The sequence below is a fragment of the Leopardus geoffroyi genome, chromosome A2 (genome assembly GCF_018350155.1).
Source record: "Leopardus geoffroyi isolate Oge1 chromosome A2, O.geoffroyi_Oge1_pat1.0, whole genome shotgun sequence".
NCBI classification, from domain to species: Eukaryota; Metazoa; Chordata; class Mammalia; order Carnivora; family Felidae; genus Leopardus; species Leopardus geoffroyi.
Window position 1 is genome coordinate 136,641,200 of NC_059331.1, and position 16,850 is coordinate 136,658,049.

General features: G+C 40.2%; 1 long non-coding RNA gene and 1 pseudogene across 3 annotated transcripts in view; one reads left to right on the forward strand and one right to left on the reverse strand.

The window, feature by feature from the left end:
* The window catches only part of LOC123606756, a 92,095-nt gene that overhangs the window by 11,829 nt on the left and 63,416 nt on the right, over nt 1-16,850 (reverse strand). Inside the window, exons 1-4 of one of the 3 annotated variants that reach the window (XR_006716488.1) lie at nt 15,113-15,644; nt 14,952-15,024; nt 4,377-4,475; nt 724-962 (exon numbers count right to left, since the gene is read on the reverse strand). This is a non-coding gene — a long non-coding RNA (uncharacterized LOC123606756). Of the gene's footprint in view, nt 1-723; nt 963-4,376; nt 4,476-14,951; nt 15,645-16,850 lie in introns of those variants that run through there. The other 2 variants (XR_006716486.1, XR_006716487.1) reach the window with 2 other exon arrangements.
* LOC123606754 lies at nt 2,054-2,497 on the forward strand (annotated as a pseudogene).

The window sequence follows — 16,850 nt, forward strand, 5'->3', positions numbered from 1 at the left end:
CAATACATGCAGATTGATCACAATTTTTTACCTTGCTTTTAAGATATACTGGTTTTTTTTTTCCTACTTAGGTACCTCCATATATCATTGAAAACTTGGAAAGAAGTGTTTTTAGTAGCTGCATAAGATTTCATTGTATGTGTACACCACGATTTATAGATCCACGGATTCATTTTTACACATTTCTGTAACACATTTTTGCTATGCTAAAAACTCCATGCTAAAAATTCTTTTGACATTTTGAATTATTTCCTACAAAATATCCATAATCAAGTTTTATGTTAATACTCTTGGTCATTTCCATATTCTATAAACTTAAATTTAAAAAAAGAAAAGCATTCCAAAGAATATTTCTTACACTAACAGTCCTCATTTTTAAGAGACACTGGAAATGAAGTGTTCCTCTTTTATAGCATCCTACAGTATGGAAATTCTATTATTGTTTTTATTTATATTTGTTGAGAAAACATTTTGTTTGCCTTTTGTTGGACTCTGCTATAGATGAGTTGAGAGAAAAGAGAAAACCAATAAATTTTCTCCACGCCTGCTGCCAGGAGTCAGGAGTCCTCTCCCTATGGGCCTCCTAGGCTCATGGAGTCTGAGCTTAAGCTCCTGCTTCTGAGGCTGCCTCTTTCCCACCCCACCCTCCCTCCATAACCCAACCTATCCTCACCCTCGCACTCCTGCCCCTTGGGAGCCTGGCCCCACAGGAACATATCATACCTGGAAGGCCAATGATGTCACAGGCCAGGGTGCCAAGTCATTGTGTGAACTTCTGGAGAAACTCTATACCGACAAAGTCATTGAAATGGACAATCTGACCACCAAGCTGGTTATCAAGGTCCTTCTGGAAGTGGTTTGGTCAGGTGGCAAAAACACTGGACTGGCTGTCATGAGGTAAGATCATCTCTTCAAGATTTAAAATCCCTGAGACATGGAGAAATCCATTCTTGAAACTGAAACTGAAAATAAAGAAAATGAAAAGAGGAAACAAAAGAAAGCATCATGGTGAATAAAATCCTGCTTGTAGCAACTTTAGAATTCACATCATAGATGATTCTCAAAACGACTGCCAGCATTTCCATTCCATTTACCCATACTGTCCAAGTGTCCTACAATAAACTTCCATGTTTTTTAACTTAAAAAAAATTAGAATTAGAGACTGGAGGGTGGGAGCATTCTGCAGGGGAGAGAGGACAAAATAGGGAGAATGAGGAGACAGGAGAGAAAATAATGATAGGAGGGTAAATGGGGAGGAGAAAGGATAAAAGGGGAGGAGTTAAGCAACACTTAGTACCCAGGTGTCCTCCCCAGACTTCTTTAAATAACCGTTTTTGTTTGATAATTTTGAGGAGTTTTGAAAACAACAACAACAACAACTTTTGGAGTTTCTTGACTGTTTATTTGGTTGTTTGGCTTCATTTTGTTGTTTGGGTTTGTTTGTTTTTTTAATTTTAAGGGTTATTCTCTTATTTCCTTTTGTTGCAAAGACTTCAAGCTTTCTATGGAGAACAGACTATAGTTTTTCTTTCAGATAAAGCATGTCTACTCCTCTTCATCTTCTTTTGTTTCCCTGTGGCAGGTGCGGGGATCACAGCGCTGGTGGTATTGATGTCAAGGCAGAATCCACTCATTAGGCAAGCGTCTGACTGGACAGAGAAGCATTCTGGCACACAGCTCCACCCCACCATAGTGCAGAGGCTACCTAGCTCCCAGGGAAGATTTCAAATGTAGAGTATTATTGGAAGGCCCTTCTGTCTTCTACCTTCCTACTTGGAGCCTTCCTCTGACTCTATCTTCTGTCAAAGTTTCCATATTGATGGCAAATAAATCTACAACTTCTGTCCTGACTTCTGTCCTTGGCTTCAGTCACTCTCCCCTGCTGTCTAGATGTTATGTGTCTATAAAGTCATGGGACTCTTCTAAGTCTTTGTGTACCTGAGACCAACGGACCTAAAACTAGGCAAGTTATATCTGTTCTTCATAAATCAAACCTCTTTCTTGACTCCATCTTCGTAGTAGCAGCTGTGGTGGTGGCAGTTTGGTCACGGACATGCAGCTCTCTGTCCGTGCCCAGGAGCTACACACCCTTCAAGTGACCAGCCAGGACATGGTCGCCCAGATCTAGGCTCATGTAGTCTTGCTGGAGGGCATTGCTCCAGAAGATCAAGTTGTACTCCCAGCAGGTACAGTGCTAGAGGATGAGGCTACCCTAAGTCAGTGTGGAGAGGAGGCTCTGAGCACCCTGGAAGTAGCTAGGCGTATGCTTGGAGGTAAAGTCCATGGTTCACTGGCCCCTCCTGGGAAAGTAAGAGGGCAGACTCCCAAGGTGGTGAAACAGGAGAAAAAGAAGACAGACAGGCGGAGCCAAGTGGCAGATGCAGTACAACTGCTGCTTTGTCAGTGTTGTGCCCACTTTTGCAAGAAGAAGGGCCTCAATGCCAACTCTTAAGTCCGTTGTAATCCTGGCTTTCCCCAATAAAGCCACTTAGTCGAGTCAAAACAAAAACAAAAACCCCTCAAATTTAGCCTATCAAATTTGACCATTTTCCCCGAAACCTGCACTTCTTTCCAAATTTTCCCATTTTTCATAAACGCCAGCAGAAGCCTGGAGCCACCTGAGAATCTAAGTCATCATTGTTCCTTTCTTTCCATTTTCTGTATTCAGTTTGGAAGCAAGTATTTTTGATTCTTCATTTTTTTTTTTTTTTTTTTTTGTCTCTTTTGCATCTCCCTTTTATGCTCCCTACCACCATCCTGGTTTGGACTTTTTACTACTTTTCATCGGTACTATTATGATAGTCTCTTGGTTTACTTCCCCAGCCCACATTAAGCCTCCCTTAATCCATCTTGTATATTGCTGCCAGATTCCTTTTCTGAAGAGACTGCAAAACAGGAGTCTGAGAGTGAGAGCCTATCCAAATTCATATTTGTCTGAGTTTGCCTGGTAGTTGCATAAGGAACTCAAGATTTTAAAAGGGTATGGTCACCAGAAAAGTAGGGAAATTCTCCACAGTTGTGGTAGGCAGCTTCTAACATGGCCCCAATGATCTTTCCTCTGTGGTATTCATGCTCTTGTGTAATTCTCTCCCCTTGAATGTGGGCTAGACCAGCTGACTTGCTTCTAACAAATAGAATATTACTAAAATGGTAAAACAATGAGATGGCACTTCAGAGATTTATTTACAAAAAAACTTTGACTCATCTTGCTGGCTCTCACTCACTCTCTCCCCTCAGGTGCTCTGAGAGAAGCCAGCTGTCATGCTGTGAACTGCCCTATGACAGGCAAATGTGACAAGGAACTAGTGCCTCGGCAAGAGATTGGAGTCCTGCCAATAGCTACGTGAGTGAGCCTGGAAATGGATCCTCCCCCAGTTGAGTCTTGAGATGAGACCACAGCCCTTGCTGACACCTTTATTGCACCTTAATGAGGAACTCTGGGCCAAAGGACCCAGCTAAGCCTCAATTTTTAACTGACAGAAACCATGAAATAATAAATGCATACTGTTTTAAGCTGTTAAGTTTTGGGATACTTTATTATGTAGCAATAGATAACTAATACAACAGTTTATGTGTATATAAATCCAGATTGTTTTTTAGCTTCCTCCTCTCCCTCTATAACTTATGGTCGGAACCAAGGGGGTAATAGGCTGTGATAATAATTTTTGGCAAAGCCCTGATAAGAAATAGCTTGCTGCTTCATGGAGCAAATAACAGAGTGTAATATATGATGGGAGTAGCAAAGGAAATGGGAGGAGTTCAGTGTAATGGATATCAGAGGCATAACAAAATCAGGAGACATGACTATGACTTTGGTACTAAGCCACATTATCTACATCAGAAATGACAGGCGATGTCATGGCAACAATGCAGAATACATGCAGCCATTGTTAGAGTCCATCACAGGGAATTGGAGAGAACACCAGCAGAAAAAAAAAAATTAGAATTCAGTAATTCTAATCTAAAGGGAGCTGGTACCTAAAGCCAGAAAGCATCTTGTTTCTTTTGTACTGTTAGGTCCCAATTTATCTTCCACGTAGGTGGAAAATGGAAAATATAGACCTAACCTGCTTCCATCATGTCACATCACTACTTCTGTTGCTTGCTTTTGAGCATTCCAACATTTGGCTTCTCCTTCTATTATGGATGTGTTCATGCTCTCATAATGCATTGTATTCACTCTCAGTAGCCTTACCACTGACTGTAACCTCCTTTTCTCTCTAAATGTAATGCCCACTCATTTGCAAAGTTCAAGGGAAATCCTAAATTCTATATATCATGCAAAATGATTTAAACAATTTCTCTGTATCTACCATGAAGTTATGGAACATCAATCAACTAACTGAGTATAATATACCAATTTATTTAGAACATACCCAATATTTGTTAGGCATTCTCAGGGATACACAATATGTGTATTGCATGGCCACTCCTCTTAAAGACTCTCTATCTTATTATAAAGGTACAATCTTCCCCTGTGAAGAAATCAGAGAACATAGACAAGATACGTATATTCTTAATCTTTTGGAAACAAGTGAAGTTGCTACTTACAAGTGCTTACCCTTTGAAAGTAAGGGAGAAACTAAAATAGGTTTTTCTGTTTCAAAGTAAATTTTGCTTTTCACCCTTGACATTGAATATAAATGGGAACTTCCAGGTTCTAGTGATGGCATAGATGGTTGCCTGGAAGTTAGTCCTTACTTAAAGCTGATTAATCAGAGTTATTCCTAGTGAATAACTCAATCCTACTGCTCTCAGCTGTCTGTCACCAAATACAGATGTTTGCATCCAAGAGAAGGTCTTGAGAGAGTAGGGGTAATGTTAGTAAACTAACCTGGCCAACATATAAATTTAACATCATAACTTGTTATGTGATGCCTGCTATACATTAATCCAACCTATTTCCTGGTCCCTCTCTTCACCTAGGCCCATATGAATTAAAATGCAGAAAGTCTATGTTGTTCAAACTTGTTTCATAGCATGATTTCACTCTATCACTGAATACTAATTTCTTTTTAAAAATGTTTTCATTATTTATTTTTGAGAGAAACAACATGTGCAAGGGAGAGGCCGAGAAAGTGGAGGACAGATGATCTGAAGTGGGCTCTGTGCTGACAGCAGAGTCCGATGCAGGAATCGAATTCACGAACCATGAGATCATGACCTGAGTCAAAGTCAGATGCTTAACTGACTGAGCCACCCAGCCACCCCTACTTCACTTCTTATAACTTGTCTATCATGCTTGTCCCTGAAGAAGAATATAATTATACTTGGGAATAATTGCAAGTTGTTAATAATTTCATAATAGGATATTTTGAAATATTATCTCACATAATCTTTACTTCTGATAACTGTTATTGTCTAACACTTTACCCAACAAGAATGAAGCCACGATTACTTCAGAGAATAAGCAGAACTAGCCAAGAGCAAAGAAGAAAGTATTCATCTTTAGGTCTCAAAATAAACTGTTAAAAGTTAGGTACAAAAATCATGGAAGCATAGGCTTCCTGTAACAATAGCCTTGCACTGGAGAAACAAAAGGATTTTCTAAATTCCTAAAGCTTCCTCTTAAAGGTCTAGAATCATAAAGCATAGAGATTTACTACAAGCTATAGGGGAGAAAGGATGTACATTATGATCTTTTTAGAGACAATGTCTAGTTGCACCAGAGAATGAGGAAAGGAGACACAAATGAGGTGAGTGTGGTGCCTCTGATAGTGTTTTGGCCCTTCCCCTCTTCCAAGGTGGAAATCCTGACTGGGAGCTGGGGTGGAGGTTGGAGGAAAGGAAAGGTGGAGAGATCTGAGAGCAAAGAGGACTTACATTTCTCTTCCCAACTGGCACCAAAGTGATCTGCATTGATTGACATGGGGTGAGACAGCAATTATCTGTGTTTATGTCAGTAGGGAATCTCAAGGGAGCATTTGCTCCTGGTTCTCTAGGATTTATGCAAGCCAAGGAAAGGTCCAGAACCCTCCCCTCCACCCCCATCACCACCCCCACCAGGGGCTAAAACTGTTGAGAGAGTACATGGACTTGTGGGTTCTCCAGGTGGGGATGAGGCATGTAGATGTCACTTCCAGAGGCTATGACAGGGACCACAAACATCAATAGTAACAGCTGCTGACTTGACCCAAATACAGATGGAACCCATTGCTTTAGAATATCATAATGACCACAGGGAATGAAGCACCCAGAGCCATCAGGGACCATCCCAGGTCAGCATGTGGATTAGACAACTATCCCTCTGAGGTCACAAGGTTTCACAAGTATTCTGGTACCTACACACCATCTGGTTAGAAGCAAAGCAGGAAGGGGAGGGAATTATGTAAAACTGACCATCATCTCCAACAAGATGAGTTAATGTGGAAGAGACAAATTTTCAAGAATAAATTTATCTTTCATTAGAAAAATAAGGTTTTCATACCCACCCCCAATATTGCTAGTCCTTTTCATCCCTTCTGCCCATCTATGAAAGGAAGCAACGTCATCAGAGAAAGTTGAGTTCAGTCTCAGAACTCTCATTACCATTCTTCCTTCTGAATCATAATGTCTCTAAATCTGACACTGCCTATAATACTTTCTTCCTTTCCAAGTATACTTGAAGGAACATGAAGAATATGTAGGGTCCTAAGAGTTACTGATTGGTTTTGAAACAGTTTTCACCACAAAGTAAAAATCCATCATACACTAGATCAAACTCCAGATGCATGGATTGTGGGGGTAACAATTTGCTAGGTAAATGAAATGCGAGGCTGGCCAATCACTGATCACACTGTGACCAAATTTATATCATCCCTAAATTCACAATGTTGCAGGGTGCTTCATCTGGAGGTGGTTAGAGTATTTGAAAAACATATTGTCGTCAATATTTAAAATGGCTAAGATAAATACTGCACCCTTTTTTATGAAACAGTTCTATTTCTTCCTTTTTTAAAATCAGAGTGGTAAAAAAACTGGCAATCCTTTAGGTGGTGATCATCTATTTTTTTTTAAGTGTTTATGATACAATAGTATCCATTGCTTCTCATCTGAACAGATTAAGATCCTAAAATACTCCATACAAAGCACACAGTATCCGGGCACCTGGGTGGCTCAGTTGGTTGAGCATCGAACTCTTGATTTGGGCCCAGGTCATGATTTCAGGTTCCTGAGTCTGAGCCCCACATTGGGCTCTGCGCTGACACTGTGAAGCCTGCTTGGTATTCTCTTGTCTTCCTCTCTCTCTGCTCCTCCCCCCCACCCCCGCCGTCCCCATTACACACACCCCCCCCCCCCCGCCTTCACCCCTCCCACCCATGCTCATGCACTTTCCCCCATCATCCCACATCTCTCTCTCTCTTTCTCTCTCAAAAATAAATAAATAAACATTAAATACACACACACACACACACACACACACACACACACACACACAGTATCTCCTAAAAGTTTTGTGAAAAGCTGAGCCATTCTTCCATCTGTGCTAGTGAGGCTATATTTTATGGTGACGAATGTGAATGGCTAAGGATATACCTAGCACGAGTCCTTTTCTACTTGGCCAACACATGTAAAATTTGCTACAAAATCTTAGGTTTAAACCTTTCTCCTCAGATGCCCAAAATAACACCCTATTTTGAAATAAGCAGATTTTTCAAACTCTTGATCAAAATGCAACCTGTCCCATTTTATAGATGCTAGAGGTAGAAAATGGAGTATCTCCTCTTTTGTGAGCATTTGAACCCACCTCCACTGCAGTGGTTTGCCCAGTGTCCTTTGCTTTGAATGGCAGCAAGTCTGCTTTGCCTACAACTGTGTAACAATTTCAACAAAATCACCTTCATTTGAGTTGTCACAACTATACCCACTTCTCTCAAGCAAATGAGACCATTTAATGGAGCTGACAGCCTTCACTCTTCTCTCATGCTGATACAGCATGAATGAACATACTGGCTGATGGAAACTGACTTTTTTTTTTCTTTCCAATTTCTCTTCCAAATCTCCTAAATCAGTATTCAAGCCATGTCTCAATATTTAATCCTTATGCAAACCCAACACTTCAGAGGAGCCCTCCAAGACATCCCATGGCGCTCTCCAGACCCATTAACTTGTATTACCTCTGGTTTTAAACAATCAGATGCTCTCTGATTATGGAAGAAGAAAAAGTGTGGCACTCGCCAGCAGAAACTCTCGGTAGGAGTCATGACAATCTCTTGCTCAGCCAGACAACAGAAGCAGCGCAGAGACACCTAAGTGCAACTATGCTACTCTTAAAAGAAAAATCACATATGCCCAGGAGGCATTATGCATTTTATAGATTATTGCAAAGGGGATATTCGATTACTTAAAAAAAGCGAATTCGATTACTTAAAAAAAGCAGAGCCACAGAAATAGCAAGTCTTCTCAGAAATGAATATTGATCAAAAAAATTGAAGTCCTAGTACTGAATTGTCTGATACCTCTCAACCATAAAGTCAGAGCCAAGGAGGAAAGATTATTGGCAAGGAAGTTCCCACAAGATAACTAGGTGACGAGCAAGCATATTGTCAAATGGGTTATATAACTTCTGAGGCAGCTCTTTTACTGTGTTTTGGTCATTATGTTCCAATGTGAGACAGGACACATTTAAGACATTCACGTTGTTTTCTGTAAATATAGTACCCCCCCCCCATCCATGGGGACACTTCTAAGGCCTCCAGTGGATGCCTGAAGGCAAAGATAGTACTGAACCTATATATACTATGTTTCTTCCATTACATCCACAGTTATGATAAAGTTTAATTTATAAATTAGACACAGCAAGGGATGAACAACAACCAATAGTAAAATAGAACAATTATAATAAACTGTAATAAAAGTTATATGAATGTGGTCACCCTCTCTCAAAATATATTGCTATGCTGTACTCACCCTTCTTGTCATGATGGGATGTGACAAAATGCCCACGTGATAAGAGGAAATGAGGTAAATGACTTGGGCACTGTGCCATAGTGTTAGGCTACTGCTACTAATCTCAGAAGACTGAGGCTGACTTTGGGTAACTGAAACCTCAGAAAACAAAACCAAAACCATGGCTAAGTGAGGACCACTATAGTGCATGTATTACAACCACTGATCAAGCTGATTAGTACTTTACCTTTTTGCTGGAGATGAATATATAGGAACAGTCCTTCCACTAGAACATTAGCCAAGAAGCTCGGGCCCATCTGAGAAGCAGAATCAGGGCCAGCTCTTGTGTGGGTACAGGTGGCACTTGGAGACCGGCTGCTCCTTTGTTCTCTTCTGTACTTTTACCAGCCTTTTAAAAATTGCATTTTAAGGAAAACAGAATGCACATGTTTCTAACTCATTTACACTTAAATGTTGATAATATTCTGTAAGAGTTAGTTGATATCCAAAATGGTTTTTTTTAATTAATGTTTTAGAACAAGGGACTTGAATTTGGTCCATTATACTATTCTGAGCACTCTCGCCCACTCTTCTCCCTGCAAAGTACAGGGCTTGAGTCACTTTAAAAACGTCTTCATAACCCTAATTTGACTTTTTAATATATTAATCTGGTGTCAAAGTTTTAAAAATCTAGATTGCTAGGGGGAAGATGGTGGAGGAGGAGGTTCCCAAACTCACCTCGTCCTACAGATACACCTAGATAATACCCACATCAATGTAAATAACCCAGAGAACGACCTGGAAACTGGCAGAACAGACTTTCCACAGCTCAACATAGAGAAGAGGCCACATCAAAAACCACAGGAAGAATGGACAAGTGGTTGGAATCAAGCTGACCTCAAGATTGTTCAGGAGAGGGAGGGCCACCACAAGCACAGAGAAGGGAGAAGAGTAGATACATAGGCACCCCAGGCACAGGGGACCTGTATTGGGAAGACAAATCCCCACAACATTTGGCTTTGAACACCAGAGGGGCTTAACATCGTGAGATTTTATAATCAGCGGGGTTGAATTTCTAGAACTTTTAAAAATCATCTATGGGGGGGCGCCTGGGTGGCGCAGTCGGTTGAGCGTCTGACTTCAGCCAGGTCACGATCTCGCGGTCCGTGAGTTCGAGCCCCGCGTCGGGCTCTGGGCTGATGGCTCAGAGCCTGGAGCCTGTTTCCGATTCTGTGTCTCCCTCTCTCTCTGCCCCTCCCCCGTTCATGCTCTGTCTCTCTCTGTCCCAAAAATAAAATAAAACGTTGAAAAAAAAATTTTTTAAAAAATCATCTTGCCATTTGCAACAACACCTAGAAGGTATAATGGTAAGTGAAATATCAGTCAGAGAAAGACAAACACCATCATTTTGTTCATATGTGGAATTTAAGAAATAAAACAAACAAAGGTAAAAAGAGACAGACTCTCAGAGAACAAATTGGTGGTTGCTATAGGGGAAGTGGGTGGGGGGAATGGGTGTAACAGGTGGTGGGGGTGTACACTTACTGTGATGAGCACAAAGTAATGTTTAGAAAAGTTGAATAAATATATTGTACACCCAAAACTAATATAACACTGTATCTTAATTATAATAGAATTTTTTTTAAATCTAGATAACCATAATTCAATTTATTTAGCCTTTCTTTTTTTTATATGCCCAACCAAAATGGACTGAATTTAGACCTTTATTTTATTTTATTTTATTTTATTTTGGGAGAGAGAGAGAGGCAGAGAGAGAGAGAAAACATGCAAGCAGGAAAGGGGCAGGGGCAGAGGGAGAGGGAGAGAGAATCCTAAGCAGGCTCCATGCTCAGCATGGACCACCATCCTGGGGCTCAATCCCAGGACAGTGAGATCATGACCTAAGCCAAAATCAAGGAGTCAGATGCTTAACCAAATGAGCCACCCAGGTGCCCCTAGACTATCATTTTAGAAGCCAAATAGCAACCATAATGTGGAAAAACAACATTTAATAAAAAGAGTATTTTTTTTATTTCAAGTTTTAAATTGACACCTAAACCTTACATTAGTGCAACAGCCAGTTACTTAATTATCTTTGCTTGCAATTGCTATGCAAGATGATGGCTGAGAATAATGCTTAATGGTTTTAATTTATTGTTGTATCAATGAAAGCCATATTTTTTCATGAAAGATTGGACATGTTGCCACTTAAAGAAGCAGACGACTCAGCAATCATTCATCAGTTGAAGACTTTCTATCCAGTCAGCTACTAGAGTTCCTAGCTGTTTCACTTTTCCTGGAACTAACAGAAAATGCCATTAGTAGCTTTCATTTCATCACTCAAAACAATGTAGCAGTTTAGGACGAGTCTTTATTTATGCATTGATAATTTCAGTGTCATCAGTTATATTGATGTTTTCCCAGGAATCCTATGTGGGAATTCAAATGACTAAATCCTTCCAGTGTCTTTACGCTGCTATTCTCTGAAGAAACGACATGCGAAATATAGTAACATTTATAGTCATATAAAGATTATGCAACTCATAACTAGCATGGTAGCCCCATGCAAATTCTGAAAACAATAAATAAAACATATACAAAAGTGAAATTGAAAAGAAAATTTGTTCAGACACTAGACAGAAATAAAATACATTCTTTGCCAGCAAGGATTTTCACCTGATACTTTACATTCAAATGCCCAATTTCAAACATTCCAGTGTTGGGAGAGTTAAATATGAACCTCTGGAGGTGGGTCCCAGCCTTCATTATTTTTCAAAGCATTTCAGATGATTTTCATGTGAAGGCAGATTTGAAAAAACTCTAGTTTACAGGAGTGGAAATTAGAAACTAAACACAGGCTGGAGTCAGTTTATAGAAAATATGAGCTACAGCATGATTCAGGGCAAGGCTCTGACCACAGTCTCAGAGACCTGGGTGGAAGCAAATCAAAATTAGTTTTAACACCTACAGTGCTAAATGCTAAGACTTTTCTTCGAAGCAGATAACTTGAATAATAGTTTCTCCATGTATTTATAGGCCTGATTATATCTAGGGTTGACAAAGCTACTATTTATTTCACAAATATTGGTTGAGTTCCATGCATCCTGCTAGGCACAAAATGACCTGGAGCAGAGAAAGCCTAGTCAGAGGCCCATAAACCAGATGTACCAACTATCATACTTTACAGAACATACTGACAATAATAACCACATGGAACTCTTTTCCTGTCGAATTAACCTTTGCTGCAGTAACACTGCTACCACTCACTATCCTTACAATGCCAACTTCTGTGATTTACATATATATTAGCACTGATGTAATTTTTAAAAGACAGCCAGGAATCTATTCCCGGGAGGAAAAGCCTCTGTTTGTAAGTGTAGTAACAACATCATAAGAAACTTCACTCAACTAGTCACACAAGTAAACACCTTGGAGTAGTCAGAGACGAAGCTAACTATGGCAGGACCGAACAGGGAGAATAAACTAAAAGAGCCCTTTTTGCTCTTTAGGGTGGCGCATTGAGTTCTGTCTTCTGGACTGTTAGTTTGGTTCAGGAATGGCTTAGTTTACCAGCAAGTGTTCTCTGGCTGTTAGGATTGGTGCAAAGGTTTTTCCTTTTCAGAGTTCATAGTAAAAAGAACAGAATCTCATTGTTGGAGGTGGGGGATGAGGGTAGGAAAGTCTTGTCAGAAGAGGTGCTACTTCAGCTGAGTCTTAATGGAAGAATAGCAATCAGTTGAGTAAAAAAGAATGCGTGGGGAAAAAAAATTTAAAAAAAAGGGGGGGGTGCCTGCGTGGCTCAGTTGGTTAAGCGTCCGACTTTGGCTCAGGTCGTGATCTCACGGTTCATGAGTCTGAACCCTGCATTGGGCTTTGTGCTGACAGCTCAGAGTCTGGATCCTGCTTCGGATTCTGTCTCCCTCGCTCTCTGCCCCTCCCCAGCTTGCACTCTCCGTCTTTCTCTCTCTCTCTCAGAAAATAAATAAACATTTAAAAAATTAAAAAAAAAAAAAGAATGTGTAGTTGGGGAGGGAGGAACATATTTAAGGCTAAGGGAGTGATATATGTGAAGGCTCTAAGGCATAAACCAGCACAGTTGTTTGGGAGTTTCCAAGTAGTTCAATATGACTGCAGCTTGGGAGGTACAGAGGGAGAGCTGGGCATTAAAGACAGAGAGGCAGGCTCTGGTGCACTAAAAAGGCATTTGTAATTTCTCCCACAAACTCTGTGTAATCCTTTAAGTATCTTTACTAATAGGGAAACACTGAAAAATTTATGTTTCTTTAAAATTTTATTTATTTGGAGAAAGCGAAGAGTGAGAGAGAGAGAGAGAGAGAGAAGGGAAGGGGCAAGAGAGAGAGAGAGAGAGAGAGAGAGAGAGAGAATCTCAAGCAGGCTCCCTGCTGTCAGTGCAGAGCCTGACTCAGCACTCTAACTTACCAACTGTGAGATCATGACCTGAGCCGAAATCAAGAGTTGGATGCTCAACCACTGATTCCTGGTTTAGATGTAAAGAATTGCTTTGGGAGTGTTAGGGAGGAAGGACTAATCATGGGGAGGGGAAGATGTGGAAAGGTGGACACAGTAGAGACCAGCTGGAGGCTACTGGAAGTGAGAAGACAGGAGGGCTGGAACTCAGGGGTAGTGGTGAGGGGACAAGAGAGCAGAACTACAAAAATCTCTTTATAGCACTTCTGTCAGGGAAGCTGAATGAGAAGGAGGAGGGCAATGCTTAGGTTTCTGGATTAAAAAGCTGGTAAAATGATGACCCCTTTTTACAGATATAGGATATAGAGGAGAATTAGGTCTGTGGAGGGGAAATGAATGCAATATTAGATGCAGTTTTTAGTCTGAGAAACAGGAAGGATGTTTCCCCTAAAATCTTAAAACAAAAAATTTGAGAACCTAAGTTTAAGATCATTGAACAAAAACAGCTGAGCTATACTTATCAAAAATGTCCAGGTCATGACAGGTAAGGACAGACAAAAAGGCTTCCAGATTAAAGCAGACTGAGGAGACCTGACCACTAAACGCATTCAGGTATCATACTTGAGTCCTTTCCCTACAAAGGACATTATTGAGACAGATGGAGAAAACTTGAATACAGTCTATTGATTAGCAACTAGTGTTGTATCAATACAATGCTAATACATCAATTTTCTGATACTGAAAATTGTACTGTTAGGTAAGAAATGTCCTTGAAGTATTTAAGGGTAAAAGGATATCATATGTGCAAGTTACTCTCAAATGGTTCAGGAAGAAAACAAACAGCGTGTACACGTAGAAAGACTGAATTGTAAAGGGAGTGTGATAAAATGTTAATTTTTGAGAATATGAACAAAGGAATGTAGGAATTCTTTGTACTATTCTTGCATTATTTTGGTAAATTGGAAATTATGTCAAAATAAAAAGGATTTCAGTAAAAATTCTTTTGAAATACTTGAAATTTTTAGAAAAGCATAAAGAATAACATAACAATGTTCCCTGTGACTAGAATAAACAATAGCTAATACTGTCTTATGTACTTTCAGTCACTTTTTAAGCAAAATACTACCTCGTAACATTTAGAAACAAAATTATTGTGGGGGGGATTATAGAAAAGGAGGAGAATGGCAAAGGTTGTAGACTATAAAGCAGGTTTAATCATTCCTTAAATTAAGAAATAATCCACCCCAGAATAAAGATTATATTCCATGTATCCTTAGAGACTATGACACCTGCGGTAAAGCTTAGAACATAATTTAGTTATTCTGCAAAAGGCTCAAGGGGTTAAATTTCTATTTTACTTTCTATGGAAAAGCAAAAATATCTTTTTTCCCCCCATCTATCAAAAAATGAAAAGGAAGTACTTTATTTGTTGTCTTAATTTTGTTGGAATCCACATAGAAAAATCACTTCAAAGGTGCCATTTAACTGAAACTATAGTATAAAGAAGGACTGACTACTCAAAAAAACCTTTCAACAGTCTCTTTTAATCATCAGTAAGAAAAATACAGATGGGTAAATATTGACAGAACATGTGATACCAAATGCTAAAACTAGTGACAGAAGTTATACTCTAGGTTTGCAACCAAGATTGCTACCTTGTTTTCTAGGAGGGGTCAGAGTCACTGCCTGGGGCTCATTTGGTTTGAGGGAGATGTCGGGAGACTTGTTCTGAAAGGAAAAGAGATGGACACATGATGCTCCCCTGGCCATTCAGGATGTCTCTTCTCCTTCAGGTGTCTTTTATCCAGATACTCACTGGTAAGAGCTTTAATCTTGCTTTCCTACGTAGGCAGAAGAAAGGCCAAAAGAAACATAGGAATCCAAGACTGGTCAGCAAATCCAAACAGCATAAACACAAGAACAAATGGAATAAATCATGCGGGCCCAGGCGAAGGAGCAACTGTCTGCAAGGGCAGAAACCAGAGCTCGGTGCTTGGCCGCTCTGGGTGGAGAAAGGAACAAGGGTTCGTGGGCATTGGAGGTACTGGCTCACCCACATCCACCACCTGCTTCGATTTTCTCTTTCTGACTCTATTTATTTTTCCCTGTGCTCTCTGTTATTTTCCTTTCCCCCTTTAAACTCTCCCACCAAAACAGGTTAGCTCTCTTTGAAACACTGCAGCAAACAGGATGCTTTGAGCTCCCTCTAGGAATTTAGGAGCACTGTCCCACCTTTGTCATATGCCTTCTTTGGATTCCTCCTTTTGTCAGAGAATAAATTGCAGTTGACATGGTCATGACCTTTTCTCCTACATTCTCTTCTTATGAAAAAAGAAAACAAAAAAGATTCCCTTTCTTGAAATGAAAAAAAGATTCATTCTTTTTTTTTTAACATGAAATTTATTGTCAAATTGGTTTCCATACAACATCCAGTGCTCATCCCAACAGGTGCCCTCCTCAAAGACCATCACCCACTTCCCCCTCCCTCCCACTCCCCCATCAACCTTCAGTTTATTCTCAGTTTTTAAGAGTCTCTCAAGGTTTGCCTCCTTCCCTCTCTGTAACTTTTTTTTTCCCCTTCCCCTCCCCCAAGGTCTTCTGTTAAGTTTCCTCACAGCATGTCTTCAAGTTGTTACTAAGACTTCTCAGCCTAATGGAATAAAATATTCTCTTAGTAATTTGTAAGTCCATGCATGGAAAAAAAAATACCATCATCAAGTACTGTGCTTTTGCCTCATTTTATGGAGGAAAACCACAGCTAGTAGGAAAAGAAAGGCATCATAAAGATTTATATGAAAAGAACAGTGAAAAATCACTTACAGACACAAAAGAACTTCTGAACTGGTTTCCTAATTGAAAACTGCCTACTAAAGTGAACAAACAAAATATCTTGGGATGCCTGGGTGGCTCAGTTGGTTAAGTGTCCGACTTCGGCTCAGGTCATGATCTCAGGGTTTCTGAGTTTGAGCCCCGCATTGGGCTCTGTGCTGACGACTCAAAGCCAGCAGCCTGCTTTGGGTTCTGTGTCTCCCTCTCTCTGCCCCTCCCCACTCATGCTCTGACTCTCAAAAATAAATAAAATGTTGAAAAAAATTAAAAAAAAATATCTTTACAGGCCAAATGTATGTTTATCCTTGTTGCAGTAAAGGCCAAAACACAAAAGATGTTTAGAAGCCAGAGTCTCCAAGCCCTGGAAATTAAATTCTGAAATGTTTTATAACATCAATCAAAAAGTAAAGAATTATTTAGTAAAATTGACAAGAGTATGTGTATTGGTGCTTTTATAGGGCTATATCCGAGGAGATATTTTCCTAAATATGAACAATATTTATCTCTAGGTGGTGGTATTTTATATGATTTTTTAAAACTTTCTTCTTGGGGCGCCTGGGTGGCGCAGTCGGTTAAGCGTCCGACTTCAGCCAGGTCACGATCTCGCGGTCCGTGAGTTCGAGCCCCGCGTCAGGCTCTGGGCTGATGGCTCAGAGCCTGGAGCCTGTTTCTGATTCTGTGTCTCCCTCTCTCTCTGCCCCTCCCCCGTTCATGCTCTGTCTCTC